We start from the raw sequence: 20467 nt of genomic DNA on the forward strand, positions 1-20467 counted from the left end.
ATCTCTCCGAGGAGCAGGTAAAGCCAGAAATTGAGCTTGGGATTATCTGACAGCTGCGGTTTTGTTCTGAGTGCTTCTCCCAGGGCTTCAAAGACTACACCGGCATTAAATCAGATGTTTCCAGCCTCCAGATGTTGTGCCTCCAGATGTTTCCAGCTCCTCCTTTCTCCCCCAGCCCTTGCCGCTGCTCCGCTAAGGTAGGGACAGGTTTTGGGGCACCATGGAGATGCCATGCCATGTGCACATCGCAGGCTGGGGGTACCCCAACATCTGTTCTGGGGGCTCCTTGCATCCCTCCGCTTCCCGGGATGCGGTGAACGATGAGGGATGATGGGTCCTGGTCCCAATTTAATTGCTCAAAGCAACCCATGTGCTCAGGCAACGACGCTCGTATTCACCTTGCGCCGCCCTGGCAGAGCTCTCCCAGCACAACCGCTGTTTTCCCTGGATTTCCCCTTAATTAATTATTTGATTTGTATTTCCACCTCTTCATTCTTTCACCCAGAAGGCTTCGCACATCCATCAGAAGGAAAAGGTGCTGGAGCCTCCAGGCTTTCCCCACGTGGGGGTGCCATGTGGATGCGAATCGGAGCGGTGCGCGTGTCCTACAGCGATGGCAAGGCAAAAGGTAACACCTAAGCAACTGAGAGCGCTCCTTTTTTTGCCCTAAAAAAGAAAAAGTATGGACTGGGAAAAATAAGATGCACAAAGCATGCAAAAATCAAGAAATTATACGGATGGGGAAAAATAAGTGTGCTAAGCATGCTCTGTGCATCTTATTTTTCCCCATCTGTATAATTCCTTGCTCTTTGCATACTTTGGCATTCCCCAGCAGAAGAAAAAAAAATCCCTCTTTGGAGCTTGTTGTAACCCGGTGCGAGTTGAAGAAACCTTGAAGTGGCTCTTCAGGAGCCCAGGGGATGAATCAGCCTCCAGTTTGAACTGGGGCGGAACAACTTGTCCCGCAGCCGAGATGGCCGCAGGGGGATAGAGGTCCAGCCGAGCTGGAAGAGAGCCCGTACGGCCCTGCTACGTCCTGCTTGGGCCTGTTCCACCACATTTCGGTGAAGGCTGGTACACCCAAGCGGCTTTGTTCCCCGTGCTCTGCTGTCCTAGCCTCTCCCCATTCCTTGCTCGTAATGTTTACCGTACCCGGAGGGGTGAGACTGGGATTAATTTCCATGAGAACACATCGAAAGAGTAAATATCTCTGAGCAGGGATGCTTGGCAGGTTTATGGCGTTTGTTTTCCTCCAAGAATTGGCAGCTTTCCTGCTCATTTTCTGGTTGCTCGTGACCAGACGTGAACATCAGGATCCACTGGATACAGGAGGCATCTGCTCATCTGGAGCAGGACTCAGTCTTAGCCCTTCGTCCCCTCCCAGCACGGAACCATAACAGCTTCCAAGCCTATCCAGGAGGTACTTCATGGTGCTTTCAAATGGAGGTGGCCTCTCTGCTGGTGTAAATCAGGTAAGTCCTCCTTACACCGGTGTTATCTCCCATCCTGCAAGCTGGGAGCAGATGGGGGGAAGCAAAGAGAGGAGATGAGGGTTATGTCCAGTGATGGGTTTTATTCCTTGAGTGGGAGTGAATCTGTGGGGCTGCTATGGTCTGGTGTAGGAGTGGGACCCACAAAACACAGCCCCGTAGGGTCGCATCAAACACCCATTGGTTGCTTTTCTGATGTGGAGCGGCAGTACCTCAGGAGCAGGAGGCAGGAGGTCACCGATACTACTGGAGTAGAGGAAACCTGAGAAGAGTCTCCAAGAGCCATCCAACAACACTCCTGAGGTTTGGGAGTATTTAGACAGCAGGCACAGCTTCATGGGCTCACGTTGTGGGATCACATTGCCCCTGGGATGTGGGCACCCAGAGACGGGTGCAGGGCCTCCTGCCAAGAGCCAGCCCTGCACGTTCACCATCACTGGATGTAACTCCAGGAATGCACAGGACTTGTCATCATCACTTCTCTGGAGCTGGGATGGGATCTGAGGTGTTGCTGCCACCTGCCTGCATCCTGAGGGTCATCTACAATGTCCAGGGACTGGGGCATCATCAAGCCTCTACCAGCCTCTTTCCTCCAAACTGTTCCACGTGACATGGACATGGACATGGGCATCCCAGTGAGCAGCAAGATCACCTGAAGATCTGTTCAGGGTCCTCAAGGTTGGGACATACCTGCTGAGCTGCTCCTGAGAGGTAGTTGTTGAAGTTGTCCTCAGGAAGGTGGCCTTCATCTTCCTAAAAGTGACCTCGAAGGGGTTGACATAACCCTCAGGAAACTATGGCAGTAAGGAAGGGTGGGACAGTAAGAAAAAAGGATGAAAGAAAAGACAAAAGCTCTGAGGGGACAAGAGACAAGAGGAGACAGCAAAAGGAGGCTTGGACCAGGGAAGAAGAGAACCATAGAATGCTTTGGGATGGAAGGGACCTTTGAAGCTCATCCAGTCCATTCCCCCTGCCATGGGCAGGGACATCTTCAACCAGATCAGGGTGCTCACAGCCCCGTCCAGCCTGGCCTTGAATGTTTCCAGGGATGGGGCATCTCCCACCTCTCTGGGCAACCCGTTCCAGTGTTTCACTACCTTCATTGTAAAAAATTTCTTCCTTATACCCAGCCTGAATCTCCCCTCTTTTATTTTAAAACCATTGCCCCTTGTCTTATCACTGCTGGCCCTGCTAAAATGTCTGTCCCCAGAAAGGACATCGAGGCAGGAGGCAGGTTGTAAAGACAAGGGAGTAACACTGGAGCTGCAAAGTGTTGAGGTGCTGACAGCAAATATGAAGATGAGGATGCCACTTGGCCCTTTATAAAGCACCAGAAGGACCCCGGGGTGTTGTGGACACTTTCTGCATTGCAAGAGCTTTCCATGCTTGCTTGGTAGACGCGGGAGGACAAGGTTGAGGGGACACTCGTTGGGTCAGACCTATGAGTCCCCAAAAGGTGGTGCTGTGTGTTCAGGGCTCTCCCAGTGCAGATGTCCCAGTTTGCTTTCATCTGGGAAGAACCAAGGTTGTGTGCTCTGGGGCTGCATTTCCAGAGCAAACCAACGTGTGTTAGGTAGGACAATCAGGGCAGTCACCGCAAAACTTCTTGTTGCTCTGAATTAAAACATTGCCTTTGAGTCCTGTGTGCTCAGCAGTGCAGACCTGCTTCATGCTGCCTCACCGCGTGGTCCATAGCAGCACATATGTCTTCGACGTTTCCATCTCCATTCTGTAAAGGTTACCATATCTGTGCCTGAACATCCTCCAGGATGCGTTCCCCTCTTTAACAGAGGGTGATCTGGGGAGAAGGATGGTTGCATGCACCATGGTCATGGAGAGAAGAAGTCTGATGGACACGTGGGAGACCCCCTTCCCCATGGTGGAGCCCAGAGCTCACGTGTCTGGCTGTCTCCGGGTGGTGTGTTCACAAGTCAAGAAGGTGTGGATTCCTCCCAGTTGTCTGGCTTTGTCGTGAGAAAAGACGGGAAAGGATGGGGGTGGTGGCAATATAATAAGGCAGACTTGCAGACATGCTCAGCGATGGTGAAGCTGGACCCCTGAAGCTGCTCAAAAGGTGGCGACGAGATCCTGCTCTGAGATAAAGGCTGAGCTGAGGGCCTCAGCAGGCTCCAAAAATGGAGGTGCTGCTCATGGGTGGCGAATCTCCAGCTGGCTTTTATATCTTTAGCAACCAGTGCCTGTGTTGAGGTGCAAGGTCAGAGCTGTAAGCATCTTCTCAGCTTTATGAGAACTTCTCCATGTTTGGAGGTTTCCCACGCCTTCCTTGGAAGTACAAGCTGTTGTCAGACTGACAAACTCCTACTCTAAATTATCTCTAGCCTGATGGACATGGATCTGATCCCAAAAGCAGTGTTTGCCCTGCTCCCTTAGGCACACTCTTGGTGTCTCCAGCTCACAGAGACCTGCTGCCACCCTGCCTTGTGCAGGAGCACGTTGGGATGGAGCTGTCCCCTCCATCATCCCCTCTGCGTGAGCCGAGCAACGTGTGCATTCCTGCTATAAATTCCCCTGCCCGTTCGTGCGTCACTGCGCTGTCTCCCCGTTTCTTGTTAATGTGTAACTTGAAACTGGCTGGGGCACATTTCTGTGATCGCAAGGTTATCTGTTCCCGGCTGGGTGCATCCCTGCCTGCTCGGACCATGGGTATTTTTATCTGCTGGTAGATGGTATCACGTGAAGAGCAGTGGATGGGCTGAGCACGCTGGAAGGGTTTCCTGGATCCCTCCAGGGCAGCGGAGGAAAAAAGTCCTTCTTGGAGAGAGTGTGAACAACCACCTGGAGAGAGGTTCTGCAAAAATGTGTCTGAGAGCAGTTTTGGGGATCAGGAGCTCAACAGGGCTCAAGGGTGTTGTGTGGCTGGGAGAAGATGTGGGAAGCCCTTCTCCTCCTTATTTACCAGCTGCAGAGGGAAAGGGACTGTTGGATTCCTTCTTGCGTCCACGGTGGGTGTTCAGGAAGGACATGGCGCCTCCAGCACTGGATGGTTTTTGGAGCAGACATGTGTTGATCAAGAGTGGTGTGGGTAGAGCTGGTTGACCCACAGAGCGGGGGGACGGTGGAGATGCTGGCACCTCGCTGCACCATCCCATGGCTTTGCGCCAAGGGCTTGGCTACATGGAGACTGTATCAGCCCGCAGCTGCCTGGGCTGGACGGAGATGGCCCGTTTCCAGCGTTCCCCACTTGGTCACCTCCCGTTGCAGCCCTGGTTATCAACACCAGCCATCCCCACCACCCTGGCACTGTTTTTCTCCTGATGATTTTGCATGCAGTCACCTCCATTCACCCTGACGAGCCTTAGTATCTGTTTCAGCTCTCTTCCTACGGCCAAGGGCAGCTGAAGGGAGGAAGAAGCAGTATCCTGCTAGGAGACAAGCCCCTTCCAACCCCAAACATCCCCATCTTTGAAGCCCAGGAGAATGGCTGTGGTTCAGCCATAGGGAATTGCATGCTTTAGGGTCTGGATGGAGCCTCAAATCCTGCAAGGACCTTTTCCCAGCACCTTCTCCAAACAAAAGGTGACTGTGGCAAGTCTTCTCCCAACATTGTGACCACAAGCCAAATCTTCCCTTCTCGTATGCTTCACGCTTTGCACACTGCTACTGTCCTGACCTCAAGCGATGGTTGGATCAGGAGAATTTCTTCCTTAAAAATTTTTCTACTGCTTGTGACCACAGCACTTCTGTAGTGTAAGAAGTCAGCAACATTCACACCCCTTCCTCTCTCACTTCTTGGAAGCATCACTGCCTGATTCCTTTTCTTCTGTTTCAGTCTTCCCATAAAGTGTGTGAGACCCCGACACCAAATATTACATCCAATGGCACACAAATGAAGCCATGCTGTGGTTTTCCTTGCTTGGGCAAGGTTGTAGGAGCCAAGAGCATCCTTACAAGGAGGGATCCCATCCCATTGGTTCCTCCAAGGAAGGGCCTGTCTCTGGGTGCCAGTCAAGGAAAGAAAACAGAGATGAAGCTCCTAAGAAAACCCCGTGGGGAATTGTGACCTTTGTTGTTGTTGACTGGACCCTGTTCCAAAGGGAGCACCTGGAAGGAGACAGAAGGAGAGGACATCAGGAGATGGATGGGTGGCCTTGGAGGTGCCCGTCCATGGATGGGTGGAGACCTTGGAGTTACCCATCTTCTACCAAGGCTAGGAAGGAAGCAAAACTAGGTACGAAGCTGAAAGTAAGTGCGGTGTGAGCCAAGTTCAGCATTTTTTCCCCCATTTTGTGGAAGGGCCTGGCACACCCCTTCAAGAGGGTGGATGCAGGGGAGACATGGGCTTAGAGCTGAGCCTTGGCATCCAAGAGGGGAACTGAAACTTCCCCTGCAAAGGAGAAATGGTGGGAGCAATGTGCTGACATGTCTCTAGCTGCTTCGATTTAATGCTTACTAAACTCTTCAGTAGGAAGAGCTGCATCTCTGTTACAGAGATGATGCTCTGTGGGCAAGCATTGTACTCGCTAAAGGAAAGCACCAGCCTGAGAGCAAATGTGGTTTATCCCTGCTGTAACTGAGCAAAGGCGCGGAGATCAGCCACGCTCCTGCCTGCTTTTCTCTTCTGCCTCTTCTTTTTGCCAGTGAAATGATCTTATTTGGAGGGTGAGGCTTTGAGACACGTGAAGAGATGAAAACCCCAATACATGAAAGAAAATAAACCAAATGGCCCCAGAGATTTTTATTCTCCTAGAGCAGAACGTGCACCGAGAAAAGAGATTGTGGCTGTAATTATCAGATCTAATCAAAGCATTTTAACAGTAAGTAATCCCCTAATTTAACTTCCAAATGTAAAAATACAGATATATTGAGTGTTTTGAGTTTTCTACGAGCATGTTCATCTTGCCTGAACATCAGAAAGCAGCAATAAAACCCGTACAAATACTAATTTCAGTGCTGATTTCTCATCGGTACAAAAGACAGAACAGCCTCACGTTGCTCTCCCAAAGCTGAGTTCGTTCAGCCTTGGTAGATCACCAACAGCTTCCCGGCAGCGCTAATTAAACCCGGGCTCAGGTGTGCTGGCTGGAAGGCTGCTGGGTTTGTACATCCCCTACATAAAACCAGCCCCTCCGTACTAGAAAGAACTGCCATTTTCCAGAGCAAATTGCTTTTGCTGCTTCAAGCGCACTGCTCGTGCTCTGTGAAAGGATTTTCTTCTCTGGGAATGGTTGATAGGTTACAGTAGCAAATAAAATCCACTTACCAAGCCCACTCTTACACAATAGCTGCTCCGGAGAGTGAGTTTTCATCTCTGAGTCATAAGGGAAATGAAACAAGAATTTATTCTGTTTTTTTAAGTCCATGAAATATTTAATCCATTTACTTTGCCCGTTCACAAATGCGGATCGTACATCTGCAAAGTCCCAGCATTTAGAGGCACAAACATGAGCATAGCTAAGCCTTATCCTGGCCCTTCAGCATATAGAGAGAAGATGCACATCTGGAAACGTATGGCTTAACAAAGCTCAGAAGAAGGGCTGGATCTGGCCAGCGTTTGTGTGAGCAAAATTGTGCCATGAAGCCCAAAATCTCACAGGTGTGCTCATGACGTGGATGCACCTAAAACGTGCAATATAAGGTTTTCCATCCTTGCTTGCTGCCGCCGCCTTCACAGGCACATTTTGCTACCGGTGTTTGCTTTTCGACATGCCCAAACTCCCAAAAACTGTCGTGCAAGGCTGGCTGCGTTGCAGAGAATGTCTGACTCATTTGCTGTGCCCCGCGTGGTTGCTGATCGCGGCAGGTCCCAACTCAGGCTGGGACACGACAGGGAGCCCTGCAGCGCGGGAATGCCCTGAGCAGCCCCGTGCCATTAACGCCCCCAGCTCCTGGCTCCGGGATAGCAGCTGGAATATATATTAGTGGTTATAGGACATGAGTAGCCTCCACGGTTGCACAAGCCGAGATGAACTTTGTAGGCACAGAGCGTCCCCGTTGAGAGATGGATTCGCCAGCTGAGGTTGGGAAGGAGACGCAGCCCAGGGATGAAGGTTGCCCTTAAGCAAGACGTGGGAGCATTTTTTCCTCTCCTGAGCATGGCTTTTCCAGTTGCAAAAGGCATTGCCTGGGACTGGGCAGTCCCTTGGACCAGCCTGTGTCTGATCTCGCTGAGGCCAAAATGCAGCCCTTTGCCTTGCCCATATTTTTGTCAGCCCTCTGTGGCCTCCCCTTGTCCCACTCCTCCGCAAAGGTCCCCTCATTCATCACTGTCCTGTTGGGGACACCTGGCTACAGCCCGTGCACAGGGACCGCAAATGAGGGTGTCACTGGGACATGGCCTAGATGCTGTCCTCTAAGAGCAGGACTAAATCTGGCCGTGCAGATGCTGCCATGCCTTGAGATGATGCCCATAAGAACTGGATTTGAGCTGGAAGGCCCCTGTGTGTGTTTATAGGGATGGTCAAGGCTGGGGAAATCAGGACAGGACAACCCCAAAAGTGGTGTGGGTGTGAGGGGCAGTGGCCATCCCCTACCCAAGTAATGCATCTATGTGGCATCTCCATGAAACACTGGAAAAACAGGGGACAGGGAGCATCACCTAACCCCAACTCTAACCCTCACCCCAGCCCTAACTCTAACCCCAACTCTGGGAAGGGTCTGCGGGTGAATCAGTGTTCCCCAACCCTTGCGAGTGTCAGACAAGAGCTGTTTCCAACCAAGGAGCATCCATCAGCATTTTCATGGGCGCTGAACCAAAGCAGCAAGACAAGATGTCACCTCAACTGAAAGGGTGGTTGGGTGGTGCTTGGGAGGGCTGTGGGCAGGGAATGCCCGAAGCGTAAGGGGGCAGGAGGCGGGGGATGTTGCCATACTGGTGGGACAGGCCTCAGGACCACCATCCTGTGAAGAGGGCCCTTTAGATAAGGAGTTGGCAGCAGTGAGGCAGCCCCAAGTGCCCGGCAGTGCCAAGCTGACCCCACAAGACCGCAGCACACATGCATGAGGAGCATGAAACTCCTCTTAAATCCAAGTGTAAACTCCCGATGACTTTTCCTCTCTCTTGCCTGATGATGAAATGCCATGAACTCTTTGGGAAGTGAATCGGACAGCCGGGAGGAGAAGGGATGTGAAGAGTTAACCCAATTTTTGGCTGCGGGCTGTCGATCCCACAGACGCAATGTCCCACTTCTGATACCCTCTTGTGCACGCTCCAGGGAGGGCTGGAGGGCCAGGGCACGCTCAAGCACTCTTTTAACAACCTCCATCGCTCTTGTGACCACCTGCATGATGGGATGGAGAATGCTCAGCAAGTTTGGGAACAAGACCAGGTTGGGAAACATGGTTGGCTTGCTGGAGGAAGGGCTGTTGAAGGGACTTGAAGAGGTTGAACAAGGGCAAGTACAGGGTCCTGCCTCTGGGACATGCTGGCTTTGTGCAGCCGGCCAGGCTGGGGTGGCCGGCTGGAAGCAGCTGGTGGCCACAAGTTGCCCCCAAATCAGAAATGTGCATTTCCAGCAGCAAAGGTCAGCCATGCCCTGGGTGGCATTTGCAAGAGTGGAGGCAGCAGGGCCAGAGCAGTGATTCCTGCTCTCTCTTTGGCACTGGTGAGACCACATCTGGGCCCACTGGTCCAGTTTGGGGCTCCCCAGTATCAGGCAGAGAGCCCAGAGGAGCCACCAAGCTGGAGCTCAGGACATGGAGAGGCTGAGATGGGTGTGCAGTGGGAGAGGAAAAGGCCAAGGGGGATTTTATTGCTGCCTGCAGCTCCCTGCTGGGATGGTGTGGAGGAGACGGAGATGGAGGTGCCCAGTGATGGGACAAGAAGCAGTGTCACAAGATACAAAAAAGGAAACTTCCATTAGATACTAGAAAAAAATCCCATAAGGATAGTCAAACCTTGGAAAGCAGCCCAGAGAGCAGGAAAATCTCCATCCTTGGAGACAGTCCAGCCTGTCCTGGACACAGCCTGACCTTGCTGAAGGTCAGGCTTGGAGCAGGCTTGGAGCAGGCTTGGAGCAGAGGTCCAGAAGGTCAGACTTGGAGCAGAGACCCCAGATGATCCCCCAACCTCAGTTATTCTGTGAGTCCCCCACGCTCTGCGGAAGCTTGGGCTCACATGGACAAGCTCTCCTGGCAATATGTCCCCAACGGTGAGGCAGAAAGCCACCCAGGAGCTTCTAACAGGGGAGCAGAGATGGAGGACACAGACATGCCCCCACCCTGAGCACCAAGGGACCCCCTGCTCCATCCATGCTGTGGCTCCCCAGCATTCACTGGGCTTTTTGTTTTCTCCACCAAAAGCCAAGTGATATCTCATTTCCTCCACCTGGCAGCAAGTTGACTTCCTCCATAGCCAATGGACTCTGAAGCCAATGAATTTCTCATTTGACATATCCGTCGGGGGTCTTTTGGAGACCTGCACTCACCTCCATTGGGAAACCCCTTCCACCTGCTCCGAGATGCCCACCGTCCCTTGGGGCCTCACTGGCTCTTGGTGGAGTGGGACAGGGAGATGCAGTCACTAGCAGCTCCATCCTCCCTGTAGAGCATCTCCTGGGGCTCAGAGGGGAAACGAAGGTGGTACCCAGATTGGACCAGAGCCTCGATCCTGCTGCTGCCACCCCATTTCTTAGGTTGGTCCTCAAAAGTGGGGATGAGCCCCCAGAGCTGAAACCAAGACAGCAAAACATGGTAACATGCAAACTGATTCCCTGGCTGTTGGAAACAATGGGGAAATAGCGTGGAAATGTAATTAGCTAATGCAATTAAATAATTCCACTTCTTTCCACTGGCATGGTTTTGATTTAGGCTCTTGAGGAGGTGCAATACTTCCTCCACACTCACCTTTAACAGATGGGGAAACTGAGCCACAGGCTTTCACTGGCAGTGAGTAACCAGTGTGGCCAGCGAGCAGGCATAGACATGATGACAGGACCGAGGATATCGCTGGCTGCCCCAGCCCTGAGTCCCAGAGCAAAGACACCCTCCTCCTGAGCAATCCCTCCACCCGTGGAGCTGCTCTCCATCCATTACAGAGCTCATGGGCATCTTGGAGGAGGTCAAAGCTTGGTGCAGAGGTCATGCCTGGATTGCTGGGGAGGCTGGTCCCACACTCCTGCCCTTTCACCCCTGTCACACTGCCCAGCTGGGTTTTAGGGTTACTTTGGGAGCTGAATTTCAGAGCAGAGGACACCCATCAGCCTGGCAGTAGGTCTCCCAGATGCCCTAAAACCATGTCAGTGTAAGATGACCATGTCCCATCTCCTCATGGCCCATGGAAGATGACCACAGATCCCTCACCCTGGTCTTTGGGGGGACAGGCAGAGGTTGCCCTGGGCTCCAGGGCTCTGCTGAGCTAGTTAACATGAGCAGTGAGCCTTGCCCAGAGTTGCCCATCAGCCTTTCCCACTGGCCCAGGCTGTTGCCATCACCCCATAGCCGTGGTGGGACAGGGAGCATGGAGCCAGAGTGGTATGGAGATCACTACTGTGCCGAGGATTCCCCAGCCCACGCTGTTGGCCGCGGGGGACATGGGAAGAAGCGGGGCATTGTATCCCAAAATAGCTGCCTCGTTACAAGGGAAAGGTCGGTGGAGAGCCAATCTGTAGGGCTCCATGAGAGCGGGAGGGTTTCCTCCTGCCACAGGAAGGTGAGTGACTCACTCCTGTGGAAACTGGAGGGACGGGGGAGAGGCAATCCCTCTCCCTGTTGGCTATCTATCTGGAGATAAATCTCCATCCACTTCCCTTGCAAATACCTGCTCCTGAAAATATCTATTCCTGGGCTTTTCTTATCAGATGGTCTATTTATTCTGAAAATCGTAGAGCCCCAAGGGTCCTTACTGTGGCTCCAGGCTTTGGCATGGCCACCCCATGAATGACGCATTGGAAGGGAGAACCTGGCCAGTCCCCACGCCTGGAAACACCAGGAAACACCTGCAAGCACTTAGCTAAGGGAAGGGTCTTCCTCGTGGTGTTTTCTAACCAGGAAGAGGTAGATCCCGGTGACGATGAGATGCTCTGTTGTTTCTACGTGAGTCTGTGGTTCAGTTTTAATGACAGCTACCAGCTTGAGGGTAATGGTGGGTTCATGGTCCAGACCATGTCCAGGGTGTCCTTCAACCTGCTAATACATGAACCGTGCACTGTACCCCAGTCCCTCTCTAGACTACACCATGATGGGTGGGACAAATCCAGAAACGGAGCAAAGCCATCATCTATTTTCCATGGGTACCTTGTGTGTGGTCCATCTCTCACTGTAAACCCAGGGCTTTCCCCTTGACTTGAAACAGGCTGGGAAGTGTCTGCTGGTGACCACCCTCCACTTGTTCACTTTGCAGCCCAGAAAAGGCCAGCTCAGCTTTTTCTTCCCAAAAAGACCTGCCCAAATTGCTAAAAGGAAGATCAAGACCTGGCTTGCATGGCATGAGGCCCTATGGCGTGTGTCAAAGGGCCCTTTGGTCACTGGATGTCGAAGCCAGACACGTGCTTATATTAAATAAGGCACAAAATGTTTAATACATAGGGCAGAGACTGTGGGGAAGAAGCACTATTAAATGAAAGGACCATCTTGGCAGGAGGCAGTGACGTCTCCCCATGGATGTTTCTAATGCAAGATGCGATGCCTTTGTAACAGAGATCAACCCAAGCACTAGTTACTGGCTTCGGTGAGAAGTTATAATCATAGAATCGTTCAGGTTGGAAAAGACCTTTAAGATCATCAAGTCCAACTGTTAAAGGTTGCAGGGTGAAATTCAGGTGGCAGCTAAAAAAACTGCACCTGGTTATCTACTGGTCTTAGCAAAACTCCCTGACACTCACCCAGTTTTTGACTTAAGGCTCAGAGCAGTGGAGCCACAATGGACCAGGCCATGGGGCTGCTCCATCACTGGCATATGTTGGCACCTTCAGCCTGACCCCAGTCTGCTGGGATCCCCTGATCAGAGGAAGACAGGGTAACTCAGTTCGGAAGGAACCTCAGGAGGTCTCAGTCCAACCTCCTGGTCATGGCAGGGACAGCTCTGGGGTGAAACCAGGTTGTGCAGGGCTTTATTCAGTTGGGTCTTGAAAACCTCCAAGGACAGAGGTTGCACAACCTGCTCATGGTGGAGCAGTTTTCCCGTATGCTCAACCTGAAATATCAGTGGTGGCAATGTTGGTGGTGTTGCCATGATTATCAAGACTCACTCAAGCAGGTCTCCTTGGCCCTTATCATGGGAAGAGAACGAAGGGAGCAATCCCAAGGAGCACCACCATCACCTCTCCTGGGAAAGCCCCACTGGCACAGGGAGCAGCCCTGGGGACATGGGGAAGGAGCTCTTCTAGTTAAAGCATGTCCCAGGCTGCTGCTTGCAAATCTGGATGCCACAGCTTTGGTCCATCCAGCTGAAAAAATGATGCTGCTACAAAGGTTTATGTCTCTTTGCAGAGGACACACTACAGGTCCCACTATCCTTCCTCCCCCATCTTCTGCATCACAGACCAACAACTGTCTCTCTCGTTCCTTGAGGATAACGGCATCATCATTTCTCTTCTCTTCCCTCTCTCCTTGCCTACACGTCCTCTGCTCCTTAGGCACAATTTATCTTTCCATTTAGAGATGGCCTAACTGATACCGACTTCATTAAGCACTCAATTGCTCTCAGCTTGTATTTAGCTTGGAAACCCGTTCCTTTGATTCCAGGACTTGTCTGGGCAAAAACCAAGCACAGGACCAACTGTAAGAGGCGGTCAAGTAAACACTATTGCCTCCAAAGCTTGTTTTGCAAATCTGGACTTCCCGGGACTGCTCAGCTGAGGGCTAGAAGCAGATTTACAAGGAAATAACCATTTGACCTGGAGGAATTGGCTTCTGTTTAGCTAAGTCTTGCTGATAGCTACATCCCCAGCTCGCCAAGGACGTTGAACCTGGAGCTGGTGACAAGCCCACTCTCAGCTGTGGGATCTCCAGCACTGGGAGCGCACACCCGGCACCGTGATGCTCTTGCTCTGCCTTGGTCCCATCAATGATCCCAAGCCAAGGAGAGACTCCGGATTAATCCCTGGAACGTGACATTTAAATGCTGGGAGTGGTGGGAGAGTTATTTTAACTGCGGTGGCAAAGATCCAAATAAGAAACACCAGCCAGGCCCTAGATAACAATATGGGACTCCTGCCAAGGACACCAGTTGGGAGCGAGCCTTTGGGCTGGTCTCCCTCCTGGGCAGTGGGTTATCGCAGGGTGGACACAGGAAAGCAAATGCCTTCCCTCTCGCCTGGTTGGAGGTAAAAAAAAAAAAATGCACATCCATGATGGAGCACCCAACCATCAGCCTGCGTTTCCCCAGGAGAAATCCCTATGGACCCAATTTCCCATCTCCCCAGTTGTTCTGACCCCGTGCCAACCATGGCCAGGGAAATAGGTGCAGGTTGCAGAGCTCTGCGCTCTGCAGGGCAGGCTTTGTGAGCCCAGTTTGCTTTCAATTGGTGTTTTAAATGAGAAAATATGGAAAAATGCAAGAAAATTAATCTGGATGATGATAGGAGGGGTTTTAAAATGGTTTTAATGGTTTTAAATGATGCTGGGTTGCATCCATCCTCTGCAGGGAGGTTTTTATTGAGAACTGAAGTGGATCTAATGTTGGTCTGCTTCAAATGGGGTTTGTATCCATGGGGAAGCTGTGAAGGGATGCCTTGCGTGCAGGAGGATGCCACCAACCATCTTCCAAAGGGCAGGAAGCAGGATGAGTCCCCAAGGAGGGTGGCTGGAGTATTGTGAAGGTGTAATACTGCGCTCCTCATCCTCACCCGCTCATCAAATAGGGGTGCGTTCGGTTTGGGGTCTAAAGAGGGACACGGTGTGGTTTTTTCACCCATTTGAAATGTTAATTTAGATGAACATCTCCAAGGGGCCATGCATGGGCTGGACTCATCCTGGCATTGCTTGTGTGCATGCTCTCCCAGCCCTGCCTGGGCAGTCTGGGCTCAGTTTCTGGGCTGAGCTGGGTAAGGAGCATCCCCCACCACATGGCATCCAGAGGGAGCAGTGGCTTTCTGGGGTCCACACATCCGTCTGCCCTCCCAGCACCATACCCTGGGTCTTCTCAGCGCAAATCTCCCTGAGGACACAAAGGTTATTTTGGAACGGGAGGGGAAGGAAGTGAATTCAAAAGCCCCGTACTGAGAACAAGTATTTTTTTGGAAACAAAGGGATTTCAGGGTGGGACCCTGCGCTGGTCCCCATGGCCTCACTGGTGGGAGCTGAGAGCAAGAATAATGACCCAGAAAACCACTGTAAAATGGCTTTTCTCCCACCACCGATGGGAACTTGCTCCTGAGCATCTCTGTGGCTCTTGTCTGTTGGGTCCTTCATGAGGAATAGATAAAAAATGGGAGACATGGGACACTATGGGGGTCCTGCCACCCCATCCCATAAACCAATCTCCAGAGCAAAATCTGCCATGGTGCCAGGCTGTGTTTCCACCTTCAGGCAGAGCTGCTGGTGGGTCAGTCAAGCAGTGACCACACAAAATCTGGGGGGGCAACTGGACCCCACAATCCAGCTGCCCATGCCCACTGTGTCCCACCACGCTGCTACAAGGGGTCCATGCATAGTGGGGTCCATGCATGGTGGGATCCACACCTGCCCGGATCTTCACCAGGTCTGCAAATAGGGAAATGGGCCTTTTTCAGGGCAGTCTCTACTCGAGCACTATTTTAGGCTTGGGCCATTACGTGGATGGGTCACTGCCACTGGTTTTCGGAAGACTTGGTTTCAGGACATGTGCTTACCTGCTCTCTTGGACACCAGGATCAATGCACAACCCCTTCCAGCAGCACCAGCCATGCTCAGGGCAACATCTCTCCTCCCGGCCACCTCCTCCAGCACCTCCTGTTGTTGCAACTCACTCAAAGGCCCCAAAACCCAGCTCTTGAATAAGACCTTGTTTGGTTTTTTTGAAATCTCAGTCTTATTTACTATTTTCTGGGTAGTCCCAGAGGAAGATGCAGAAGAGGAAGCAGCAAAGAGCATCACAAAATTTGGCAGAAAACTCAGCATCTCTACTTAGAAAGCCATTGGTGGGGTCAGCAGCAGCGGAGCCGAGGATGACACCCACTGGGGAGGAAGGCTGAACCCATCAGCCTGTGGCATCGTTGCGACCCCCCTCCCTCCCTTTGCTGGCTGCGGTGCAGAACCACATCCTCCACCACCGCACACATGCTGGGAACCAGCTTGCACTGTCCGCAGCACACGTAGCCCAAGCCAATGTTTTAATTTTAACACGCCTGCCCTGGTGCGTTGTGTTTATTTAAGGTCTTTATAAAAGCAACACTGTTGGCCACAATGGGATCCTTGTGCTTCGTGGCCCAGCAGTCAGCTCCTGCCACCTGGGAGGTCATGGCAGCTCCCGAATTGCTCTCTGCAAGCATCCTCCTGAGGGAGGGAGATGCACTTGGAGTTCACAAACGCCTCCAAAAAAACTGGTTTATGTAGGAGCTTGAAGGAAAAGTGAGCGGCTTGAAGCCTGCCACCTCCATCGCCCTCCTGCTCTGAAGCCCTGTGGTCGGTGGAGGAGGAGGGCTGGGGCATCACAAGTGCTCGGTGGGCAGGAAACAAAAGCCGGGCTAAAAAAAAAACTCAACCGCTGCTGGAGAATAAAAAATATACACCCAGAGGGCTAAAACCACAGAGCAAAGCCCTCTCTGCACTGAAGCAACGTGGAAAAGATCAAGTCTCACTGCTTCCAGCTGCTTGCTCCAGCAAGCATCATGTGCATCAGGTCTCCTCCAAGTGCCCCCTTCCCCAGGCCCTACCAGCTGGATGCGGCCCTGGACAGCAAAGGTCCCCTGTGCCCCGTCTGCACCCACTTGTCAGTTCTTGTTGCAGGGATGGGTGGAAAAAGGGTGGAGGGTGCCTTTCTGTGCTCAGCACCCACCACTGTGGTTGTGGCTCTTGGGTGCTGCTTCCCCAAATGCCATCAGCCTCGGGGATGGCAAAGAGGGATTCATAGAGGAGTGTGTGCGTATGATGGATGGACAGAGGGACTGGCTCATAGTGCTTTTCCAGCCCCAACTCCCACCTCCAACACTGCTTTCTCTGATCAACCCTGCTTTGGAGCTCGGGTGGCTGCTGGGAAGGTCCTCCCATGTCTCCAAAGCACCCAGTGGGTATCAACCCCGCCTGACCTCATCCCCTGCACACCCCATTGACGTTCACCACCATGAACAAATGCTTCATCCTCCAGCTGCATTGGTTTTTGCTGCCTCTTATATACCCTTAAAAGTTGCTGATGGTCCTGAATTAAAACATCCTGAAGGGAAATTGCAGCCAGCCTGGGAAGCTGCAAAATCACATCTGCTCCCATAGGATGTCCCTTCTACATGCCTGGTCACACAGGGCACATTCCTGCCTCCCAGTTAGGTGGCTGAACATCTTACCAGCCAAGAGACCACGAGAAGTGATCAAAAGCCCATGACCAGGTTGGATCAGGGCATCAGTTTGCACTTACATAGATTTAGATGAGCATTCATGACCCTTTCCTCTCTCACCAACAAACGCGAGGCAGGTCTGCAGGCTCAACCCAACACTTGTCTGCAAACTTTCTTCCTTTCTTCTGTTAAGACTTTGAAAAAAGGCAAGAAAAAGAGATCTGATATATCCCAGCTTGTCTCAAGTGCTTCTGCCGGTGTCCCGCTGCCCACGCCGCAGGTTTAATCTGCACCCATGGGTGCAGCACAGGGCTCTGCTGTGGCCACCCTGACCTTCCTGATCCTCCTGTTCCTGTATCGCATTCCTCCCCACTAGACAACATGGAAATGTTTTGAAAGCGTCTTAGAAACCTGCATTGCTGCCAAAACAGTTGAAAAATGAAGCCTTGAAGGGAAGTGTGGGGCTGCTTTCCAGCTTGGCTCGAACGGGTATCGCCGCTTGCCTCTGTCTTCTGTACTGCAGCTGCACAAATCATCCGCTTCTCAACTGGATTTAAAACATCTGCCTCTTTCATTGGCTTGTTTGAGCTGCTTTGGAGCTGGAAAAAGGAGATTTTGGGGAAGGGAGGCTCTTGGTTTGCATCCCCTGGGCAATCAGGATCATCACCTGCATGAAGGATGGAAATGAGTAAGGTGGGTTAGGGTGGACATCCGAGGGTAACAACCCTCCTCCCATCTCCCTTGCACCCAAATGAGTGCAGGAAGGTGAGAAGATGCAAAAGAAGGGGAAGAAAAGGCTTTTCCTTGCAGTGGGCCGTGAAGCTGGGAAGCTCCTGCTTGCTGGAAGCTGCTGGGACTTTAACCAGGCTTGAAAAAGGTCTGATGGGAAGAGGACTCTCCAGGGGACTGCTTCCCTGCTCCAAACAAGCTTTTAGAAAAACATCTCCGCTTCTGTGTTGAAGCATCCAGCAATGAGCCGCCGACCAAGCCTCTCAGCCGGTCCTGGCCATAATTAATCACCCCTTGACATGAAAAAGCTGCCTGCCTCTTGTCTTGAGTTGTTTGGCTTTATCTTGCAGTGGAAGAGCTGCGGGTGTTCAGACCGCGGAGGATCAGGCTGGGGGAGACGGCACCAGGCAAGGGCTGCTGAGCAACAGCGATCGCCCCAGGGGCCAAAGCTCATGCAAGGACAGACAACAAATCTCTGAATATCATCCACATCTCTGGACATCACCCCTCCTCCTTCAGAGGGAGCCAGGGCGAAGGATTTGGAGGATGGAACCAGGGTGCTATGGTCTGGTTAACCCAACTCTTGCCCAAGAAGTGTTTCCAAATCCCAGCGAGACGGGCTTAACTCAGCACCACTCTGGCATCCCGGCAGGGCACTGCTAGGCAGCTTCAGTCTGAGCCCCGCTCCACAGCTCTGCCCAGGCATCTCCGTCCCTTTGTGCAAGCAACAAGCTCGTTCTTCCTCCTTATCAGCCCCAAATAGCTGCGACGTGATGTATTCTTTTCCCTCCTCAAACAAATTACATCACAAGAAGGAAACAGGCTTTTTTGTTGTTGTTTTCTGGCATGGAGGTCCGTCAGCAAGATCTCTGCAGCACCGTTTCCGTGCCAGATGTTCATATTCTTTGCACGGGCTAATGCCTCCTTAGCCGGCTACCACTTTCTGCTTTTGAATAATAGATGGCATCGGTGTCCTTCCCCTCCTCCCTCGCGGACTTTATGGTCCCCCCCAGCCATATCCAGGAGGCCCAAGGAGCCCCCATGTGAAACTGGATCCGGCTGCAGAAGGAGGATCTGGCTTACGCCCATGGACGCAGATGGGGAATACACGGGGGAGTGCTGGGGCTCTGCGCTCGTGGCAGTGGAAAACAACTAGGCCACCTGCACATGATTCGGTGAGGCTTGTTCTCCTGCCTCATCCTGCCTAAAAACCCTCCAGCCACACCAAATTTGAAGGTTTTTCAGCCCAGGTGAGTGAGGCCCACTGGGGAGGTAGGGTTGAACCTGGCCACTGCTTCACTTGGGCATCAATCATCTGCAGGGAGAAGGCGGACTACGAAGATGGTGGTGGCCCTCCATAGCTTCCTGCAGCTTCTTGGGAGGCCGGGTTGTGCCAGGGCTGAATGGAGACAGACCCCCACCATCTCCGCAGGGTGTCTGGGGGACGTGGGGTCCCCAGCTCACACCCACAGCACCTGAACTCCATGTGTTTCCTAGAAATGTAGGACCTTTGCAGGACTTCTCTTCCACAGTATGGTCCAGTTTGCCCTTATGTTTCTGTAGATGTTTTGCATCCCGACAGAGGGATTTTGACAGATCTGCTATCCTTTGCAGGAGCGGGACCCCCATATGTGGTTGAACCCAGCCCCCAGAAGTTCACAGGAGAAGACATGGCAAGGAGCAAACTTCGAGCAAATCTTCTGTCACATCCTCCTGGCTCCAGCAATCTCTTCCCTGGATGAAAAGTCCCAACGGTGGGATGCAAAAGGCTCAACATCCCCTTTCCCAAGGGTTTACCTGTATCCCCAAGGAAGAAGCATTTTGCCGGCACATGGCTCCCAGGAAAATGAGAGTGGAGCAGGAGAAGCTGTGATGAATCAGGCCCCCAAATTTAGTCTTCTCTAAAATAAATTCCCCCACCCCGGGGAGCTCATGGTTTTGACTTGACAGCTTTAACTGGTTGGTGGGAACTGGTCCTGAGAGCTAAAATTAGAGCTAAAATTGGCGTCAAAGTCCCTTTACCATCTCACATCCCCCATCCCTCTGCTTTCCTTGGAAATGAAGCTGGCTTGTGGCGAAAGATGTGCTATGGGGCATCACCTGAGGTGCGCTGGTACCCTCCCTGGGCTCAATGGGGCACAGCTTGGTGCCACCCACGGTGGGACAGTGTCCCACATCAGGGTGGCCATGGCAGGAGCCCCAAGCTGGTCTCATCCACCTGGTTCAGAGGCATTTCTTCCCCTCCAGGACTGGTCCTGGGACCCCCTTACCTGCATGTGGCTGCTCCATGCCCTGAGTAAGGGACCGTGGGCTCTGCCACTGGGGCAAGCTCCAGTACCAGGGCACCCTGGGATGCAGGGGGGGTCACCAGGGCACTCCCCGGGGGGACGCAGCTCTTTGGGGGCCCTGGGGCCGCTGTGGATGGAGGGAGGTTGGGTGCAGTGGGGATGACTGGTCCCAGCCCTGGGCGGGTGGGATCCAGCCCTGATCCCATCCATGGATCCATGGAGCAGGGGGTCCTGCCCCAATCCCACCCATGCTTCCATCCTTGGAGGGGGGATTCCTGTCCTAACATCAGCCCCAGTCCCAGCCCCGGTGCTGGGGGGGAGTCTGGTCCCAGTTCCATCCCTGGTCATATCCATGGTCCCATCCCCAGGGGGACAAGGAGGGACTGATAGGGCTCCAGTCCAGGTTCTGGTCCCGGTCCCGATCCCATCCATGGTCCCATCCCCGGGGGGACAAGGTGGGAGCGGTTGGGCTCTGGTCCCGGTCCCAGTCCCGATCCCATCCATGGTCCCATCCCCAGGGGTGCAAGGGGGGAGCTGTCGGGCTCCTGTCCCGGTCCCAGCCCCGGGGAGGGGTGCCTGGCCCCGATCCCAAGCC

General features: G+C 52.7%; 1 long non-coding RNA gene across 1 annotated transcript; it reads left to right on the forward strand.

Annotated features, from left to right (window-relative positions):
* Nucleotides 1-1176: 1176 nt before the first annotated feature.
* LOC148055963 (uncharacterized) lies at nt 1177-19526 on the forward strand. The gene is made up of 2 exons (XR_015704488.1): nt 1177-1472; nt 19199-19526. It is a non-coding gene; the product is annotated as an uncharacterized LOC148055963 (long non-coding RNA).
* Nucleotides 19527-20467: the final 941 nt, after the last annotated feature.

Source organism: Nipponia nippon, unplaced genomic scaffold (assembly GCF_047370975.1).
Source record: "Nipponia nippon isolate SJK-2023a ecotype South Korea unplaced genomic scaffold, ASM4737097v1 scaffold_2, whole genome shotgun sequence".
Taxonomy (NCBI): domain Eukaryota; kingdom Metazoa; phylum Chordata; class Aves; order Pelecaniformes; family Threskiornithidae; genus Nipponia; species Nipponia nippon.